Source organism: Aegilops tauschii, chromosome 7, assembly GCF_002575655.3.
Source record: "Aegilops tauschii subsp. strangulata cultivar AL8/78 chromosome 7, Aet v6.0, whole genome shotgun sequence".
Lineage (NCBI taxonomy): Eukaryota > Viridiplantae > Streptophyta > Magnoliopsida > Poales > Poaceae > Aegilops > Aegilops tauschii.
Window position 1 is genome coordinate 60,994,358 of NC_053041.3, and position 8,614 is coordinate 61,002,971.

Genomic DNA, 8,614 nt, shown 5'->3' on the forward strand with positions numbered 1-8,614 from the left:
TGTGTACAAAACGGACAATCTCTTTCGAAGTATCAGGGTTTCATATCAAAACTCGTCTGTTACAAACGGATTTCATTTTCTTGAACTTATTTGAACTCCATAGTTTTTCCATGTTCAAAATGCACCATTCAAAGCCACATCATCAATTTTCAAGCCTTTCTGACTTCATTTGTTATTTTTCATGCATTTACTGATTTTTTTGAGCTATAAGACCCTGAAATTGAAAAGCACTACAAATGAACTCTGAAAAGGTTGAAAGTTGGCATGGTGTCATCATTTCAACCACATAGCACGTGCAAGAAAGTAGAGAGGCTTTCGGCAAAAACTGGATGCACTTTGTGTACAAAACGGACAATCTCTTTCGAAGTATCAGGGTTTCATATCAAAACTCGTTTGTTACAAAGAGATTTCATTTTCTTGAACTTATTTGAACTCCATAGTTTTTCTGTGTTCAAAATGCACCATTCAAACCCACATAATCAATTTTCAACTCTTTCTGACTTCATTTGTTATTTTTCATGCATTTACTGATTTTTTTTGAGCTATAAGACCCTGAAATTGAAAAACACTACAAATGAACTCTGAAAAGGTTGAAAGTTGGCATGGTGTCATCATTTCACCCACATAGCATGTGCAAGAAAGTAGAGAGGCTTACAACAAAAACTGGATGCACTTCCTGTACAAAACGGACAATCTTTTTCGAAGTATCATGGTTTCATATGAAAACTAGTCTATTACAAACGGATTTCATTTTCTTGAACTTATTTGAACTCCATAGTTTTTTTATGTTCAAAATGCACCATTCAAAGCCACATCATGAATTTTCAACCCTTTCTGACTTCATTTGTTATTTTTCATGCATTTACTTATTTTTTTGAGCTATAAGACCCTGAAATTGAAAATCACTACAAATGAACTCTGAAAAGGTTGAAAGTTGGCATGGTGTCATCATTTCAACCACATAGCACGTGCAAGAAAGTAGAGAGGCTTTCGGCAAAAACTGGATGCACTTCGTGTACAAAACGGACAATCTCTTTCGAAGTATCATGGTTTCATATGAAAACTTGTCTGTTACAAACGGATTTCATTTTCTTGAACTTATTTGAACTCCATAGTTTTTCTGTGTTCAAAATGCACCATTCAAAGCCACATAATCAATTTTCAATCCTTTCTGACTTCATTTGTTATTTTTCATGCATTTACTGATTTTTTTGAGCTATAAGACCCTGAAATTGAAAAGCACTACAAATGAAATCTGAAAAGGTTGAAAGTTGGCATGGTGTCATCATTTCAACCACATAGCACGTGCAAGAAAGTAGAGAGGCTTTCGGCAAAAACTGGATGCACTTCGTGTACAAAACGGACAATCTTTTCGAAGTATCAGGGTTTCATACGGAAACTCGTTTGTTACAAAGGGATTTCATTTTCTTGAACTTATTTGAACTCCATAGTTTTTCTGTGTCGAAAATGCACCATTCAAAGCCACATCATCAATTTTCAAGCCTTTCTGACTTCATTTGTTATTTTTCATGCATTTACTGATTTTTTTGAGCTATAAGACCCTGAAATTGAAAAGCACTACAAGTGAACTCTGAAAAGGTTGAAAGTTGGCATGGTGTCATCATTTCACCCACATAGCATGTGCAAGAAAGTAGAGAGGCTTACGGCAAAAACTGGATGCACTTTGTGTACAAAACGGACAATCTCTTTCGAAGTATCAGGGTTTCATATCAAAACTCGTTTGTTACAAGGGATTTCATTTTCTTGAACTTATTTGAACTCCATAGTTTTTCCATGTTCAAAATGCACCATTCAAAGCCACATCATCCATTTTCAAGCCTTTCTGACTTCATTTGTTATTTTTCATGCATTTACTGATTTTTTTGAGCTATAAGACCCTGAAATTGAAAAGCACTACAAATGAACTCTGAAAAGGTTGAAAGTTGGCATGGTGTCATCATTTCAACCACATAGCACGTGCAAGAAAGTAGAGAGGCTTTCGGCAAAAACTGGATGCACTTCGTGTACAAAACGGACAATCTCTTTCGAAGTATCAGGGTTTCATACGGAAACTCGTTTGTTACAAAGGGATTTCATTTTCTTGAACTTATTTGAACTCCATAGTTTTTCTGTGTTCAAAATGCACCATTCAAACCCACATCATCAATTTTCAAGCCTGTCTGACTTCATTTGTTATTTTTCATGCATTTACTGATTTTTTTGAGCTATAAGACCCTGAAATTGAAAACACTACAAATGAACTCTGAAAAGGTTGAAAGTTGGCATGGTGTCATCATTTCACCCACATAGCATGTGCAAGAAAGTAGAGAGGTTTACAACAAAAACTGGATGCACTTCGTGTACAAAACGGACAATCTTTTTCGAAGTATCAGGGTTTCATATGAAAACTTGTCTGTTACAAACGGATTTCATTTTCTTGAACTTATTTGAACTCCATAGTTTTTTTATGTTCAAAATGCACCATTCAAAGCCACATCATCAATTCTCAACCCTTTCTGACTTCATTTGTTATTTTTCATGCATTTACTGATTTTTTTGAGCTATAAGACCCTGAAATTGAAAAGCACTACAAATGAACTCTGAAAAGGTTGAAAGTTGGCATGGTGTCATCATTTCACCCACATAGCACGTGCAAGAAAGTAGAGAGGCTTTCGGCAAAAACTGGATGCACTTCGTGTACAAAACGGACAATCTCTTTCGAAGTATCAGGGTTTCATACGGAAACTCGTTTGTTACAAAGGGATTTCATTTTCTTGAACTTATTTGAACTCCATAGTTTTTCTGTGTTCAAAATGCACCATTCAAACCCACATAATAAATTTTCAACCCTTTCTGACTTCATTTGTTATTTTTCATGCATTTACTGATTTTTTTGAGCTATAAGACCCTGAAATTGAAAAACACTACAAATGAACTCTGAAAAGGTTGAAAGTTGGCATGGTGTCATCATTTCACCCACATAGCATGTGCAAGAAAGTAGAGAGGCTTACAACAAAAACTGGATGCACTTCGTGTACAAAACGGACAATCTTTTTCGAAGTATCATGGTTTCATATGAAAACTTGTCTGTTACAAACGGATTTCATTTTCTTGAACTTATTTGAACTCCATAGTTTTTTTATGTTCAAAATGCACCATTCAAAGCCACATCATGAATTTTCAACCCTTTCTGACTTCATTTGTTATTTTTCATGCATTTACTTATTTTTTGAGCTATAAGACCCTGAAATTGAAAAGCACTACAAATGAACTCTGAAAAGGTTGAAAGTTGGCATGGTGTCATCATTTCAACCACATAGCACGTGCAAGAAAGTAGAGAGGCTTTCGGCAAAAACTGGATGCACTTCGTGTACAAAACGGACAATCTCTTTCGAAGTATCAGGGTTTCATAGGAAACTCGTTTGTTACAAAGGGATTTCATTTTCTTGAACTTATTTGAACTCCATAGTTTTTCTGTGTTCAAAATGCACCATTCAAACCCACATAATCAATTTTCAACCCTTTCTGACTTCATTTGTTATTTTTCATGCATTTACTGATTTTTTTGAGCAATAAGACCCTGAAATTGAAAAACACTACAAATGAACTCTGAAAAGGTTGAAAGTTGGCATGGTGTCATCATTTCACCCACATAGCATGTGCAAGAAAGTAGAGAGGCTTACGACAAAAACTGGATGCACTTCGTGTACAAAACGGACAATCTCTTTCGAAGTATCAGGGTTTCATACGGAAACTCGTTTGTTACAAAGGGATTTCATTTTCTTGAACTTATTTGAACTCCATAGTTTTTCTGTGTCAAAAATGCACCATTCAAAGCCACATCATCAATTTTCAAGCCTTTCTGACTTCATTTGTTATTTTTCATGCATTTACTGATTTTTTTGAGCTATAAGACCCTGAAATTGAAAAGCACTACAAATGAACTCTGAAAAGGTTGAAAGTTGGCATGGTGTCATCATTTCACCCACATAGCATGTGCAAGAAAGTAGAGAGGCTTACGGCAAAAACTGGATGCACTTTGTGTACAAAACGGACAATTTCTTTCGAAGTATCAGGGTTTCATATCAAAACTCGTCTGTTACAAACGGATTTCATTTTCTTGAACTTATTTGAACTCCATAGTTTTTCCATGTTCAAAATGCACCATTCAAAGCCACATCATCAATTTTCAAGCCTTTCTGACTTCATTTGTTATTTTTCATGCATTTACTGATTTTTTTGAGCTATAAGACCCTGAAATTGAAAAGCACTACAAATGAACTCTGAAAAGGTTGAAAGTTGGCATGGTGTCATCATTTCACCCACATAGCACGTGCAAGAAAGTAGAGAGGCTTTCGGCAAAAACTGGATGCACTTCGTGTACAAAACGGACAATCTCTTTCGAAGTATCAGGGTTTCATACGGAAACTCGTTTGTTACAAAGGGATTTCATTTTCTTGAACTTATTTGAACTCCATAGTTTTTCTGTGTTCAAAATGCACCATTCAAACCCACATAATCAATTTTCAACCCTTTCTGACTTCATTTGTTGTTTTTCATGCATTTACTGATTTTTTTGAGCTATAAGACCCTGAAATTGAAAAACACTACAAATGAACTCTGAAAAGGTTGAAAGTTGGCATGGTGTCATCATTTCACCCACATAGCATGTGCAAGAAAGTAGAGAGGTTTACAACAAAAACTGGATGCACTTCGTGTACAAAACGGACAATCTTTTTCGAAGTATCAGGGTTTCATATGAAAACTTGTCTGTTACAAACGGATTTCATTTTCTTGAACTTATTTGAACTCCATAGTTTTTTTATGTTCAAAATGCACCATTCAAAGCCACATCATCAATTCTCAACCCTTTCTGACTTCATTTGTTATTTTTCATGCATTTACTAATTTTTTTGAGCTATAAGACCCTGAAATTGAAAAGCACTACAAATGAACTCTGAAAAGGTTGAAAGTTGGCATGGTGTCATCATTTCAACCACATAGCACGTGCAAGAAAGTAGGGAGGCTTTCGGCAAAAACTGGATGCACTTCGTGTACAAAACGGACAATCTCTTTCGAAGTATCAGGGTTTCATACGGAAACTCGTTTGTTACAAAGGGATTTCATTTTCTTGAACTTATTTGAACTCCATAGTTTTTCTGTGTTCAAAATGCACCATTCAAACCCACATAATCAATTTTCAACCCTTTCTGACTTCATTTGTTATTTTTCATGCATTTACTGATTTTTTTGAGCTATAAGACCCTAAAATTGCAAAGCAATACAAATGAACTCTGAAAAGGTTGAAAGTTGGCATGGTGTCATCATTTCTCGCACATAGCATGTGCAACAAAGTAGAGGGGCTTACGGCAAAAACTGGATGCACTTCGTGTACAAAACGGACAATCTCTTTCGAAGTATCAGGGTTTCATATGGAAACTCGTCTGTTACAACGGATTTCATTTTCTTGAACTTATTTGAACTCCATAGTTTTTCTGTGTCCAAAATGCACCATTCAAAGCCACATCATCAATTTTCAAGCCTTTCTGACTTCATTTTTTATTTTTCATGCATCTACTGATTTTTTTTTGAGCTATAAGACCCTGAAATTGAAAAGCACTACAAATGAACTCTGAAAAGGTTGAAAGTTGGCATGGTGTCATCATTTCACCCACATAGCATGTGCAAGAAAGTAGAGAGGCTTACGGCAAAAACTGGATGCACTTGGTGTACAAAACGGACAATCTCTTTCGAAGTATCAGGGTTTCATATGAAAACTCGTCTGTTACAAACGGATTTCTTTTTCTTGAACTTATTTGAACTCCATAGTTTTTCTATGTTCAAAATGCACCATTCAAAGCCACATCATCAATTTTCAACCCTTTCTGACTTAATTTGTTATTTTTCATGCATTTACTGATTTTTTGAGCTATAAGACCCTGAAATTGAAAAGCACTACAAATGAACTCTAAAAAGGTTGAAAGTTGGCATGGTGTCATCGTTTCACCCACATAGCATGTGCAAGAAAGTTGAAAGGCTTACGGCAAAAACTGGATGCATTTCGTGTACAAAACAGACAATCTCTTTCGAAGTATCAGTGTTTCATATGGAAACTCGTCTGTTACAAACAGATTTCATTTTCTTGAAATTATTTGAACTTCATATTTTTTTGTGTTCAAAATGCACCATTCAAAGCCACATCATCAATTTTCAACCCTTTCTGACTGCATTTGTTATTTTTCATGCATTTACTGATTTTTTTGAGCTATAAAACCCTGAAATTGAAAATCACTACAAATGAACTCTGAAAAGGTTGAAAGTTGGCATGGTGTCATCATTTCACCCACATAGCATGTGAAATAAAATAGAGAGGCTTACGGCAAAAACTGGATGCACTTGGTGTACAAAACGGACAATCTCTTTCGAAGTATCGGGTTTCATATGGAAACTCGTCTGTTACAAATGGATTTCATTTTCTTGAACTTATTTGAACTCCATAGTTTTTCTGTGTTCAAAATGCACCATTCAAAGCCACATCATCAATTTTCAACCCTTTCTGACTTCATTTGTTATTTTTCATGCATTTACTGATTTTTTTGAGCTATAAGACCCTGAAATTGAAAAGCACTACAAATGAACTCTAAAAAGGTTTAAAGTTGGCAGGGTGTCATCATTTCACCCACATAGCATGTGCAAGAAAGTTGAGAGGCTTACGGGAAAAACTGGATGCATTTCGTGTACAAAACGGACAATCTCTTTCGAAGTATCAGTGTTTTCATATGGAAACTCGTCTGTTACAAACGGATTTCATTTTCTTGAAATTATTTGAACTTCATATTTTTTTGTGTTCAAAATGCACCATTCAAAGCCACATCATCAATTTTCAACCCTTTCTGACTTCATTTGTTATTTTTCATGCATTTACTGATTTTTTTGAGCTATAAAACCCTGAAATTGAAAATCACTACAAATGAACTCTGAAAAGGTTGAAAGTTGGCATGGTGTCATCATTTCACCCACATAGCATGTGAAATAAAGTAGAGAGGCTTACGGCAAAAACTGGATGCACTTCGTGTACAAAACGGACAATCTCTTTCGAAGTATCAGGGTTTCATATGAAAACTCGTCTGTTACAAACGGATTTCATTTCTTGAACTTATTTGAAATCCATAGTTTTCTATGTTCAAAATGCACCATTCAAAGCCACATCATCAATTTTCAACCCTTTCTGACTTCATTTGTTATTTTTCATGCATTTACTGATTTTTTTGAGCTATAAAACCCTGAATTGAAAATCACTACAAATGAACTCTGAAAAGGTTGAAAGTTGGCATGGTGTCATCATTTCACCCACATAGCATGTGAAATAAAGTAGAGAGGCTTACGGCAAAAACTGGATGCACTTCGTGTACAAAACGGACAATCTCTTTCGAAGTATCAGGGTTTCATATGAAAACTCGTCTGTTACAAACGGATTTCATTTTCTTGAACTTATTTGAAATCCATAGTTTTCTATGTTCAAAATGCACCATTCAAAGCCACATCATCAATTTTCAACCCTTTCTGACTTCATTTGTTATTTTTCATGCATTTACTTTAACTTATTTGAACTTCATAGTTTTTTTGTGTTCAAAATGCACCATTCAAAGCCACATCATCAATTTTCAACCCTTTCTGACTTCATTTGTTATTTTTCATGCATTTACTGATTTTTTTTGAGCTATAAGACCCTGAAATTGGAAAGCACTACAAATGAACTCTGAAAAGGTTGAAAGTTGGTATTGTGTCATCATTTCACCCACATAGCATGTGCAAGAAAGTAGAGAGGCTAACGACAAAAACTGGATGCACTTCGTGTACAAAACGGACAATCTCTTTCGAAGTATCAGGGTTTCATATGAAAACTCGTCTGTTACAAACGGATTTCATTTTCTTGAACTTATTTGAACTCCATAGTTTTTCTGTGTTCAAAATGCACCAATCAAAGCCACATCATCAATTTTCAACCCTTTCTGACTTCATTTGTTATTTTTCATGCATTTACTTTAACTTATTTGAACTTCATAGTTTTTTTGTGTTCAAAATGCACCATTCAAAGCCACATCATCAATTTTAAACCCTTTCTGACTTCATTTGTTATTTTTCATGCACTTACTGATTTTTTTGAGCTATAAGACCCTATAATTGAAAAGCACTACAAATGAACTCTGAAAAGGTTGAAACTTGGCATGGTGTCATCATTTCACCCACATAGCATGTGCAAGAAAGTAGAGAGGCTTACGGCAAAAACTGGATGCACTTCGTGTACAAAACGAACAATCTCTTTCGAAGTATCAGGGTTTCATATGGAAACTCGTCTGTTACAAATGGATTTCATTTTCTTGAACTTATTTGAACTCCATAGTTTTTCTTTGTTCAAAATGCACCATTCAAAGCCACATCATCAATTTTCAACCCTTTCTGACTTCATTTGTTATTTTTTATGCATTTACTGATTTTTTTGAGCTATAAGACCCTGAAATTGAAAAGCAGTACAAATGAACTCTGAAAAGGTTGAAAGTTGGCATGGTGTCATCATTTCACCCACATAGCATGTGCAAGAAAGTTGAGAGGC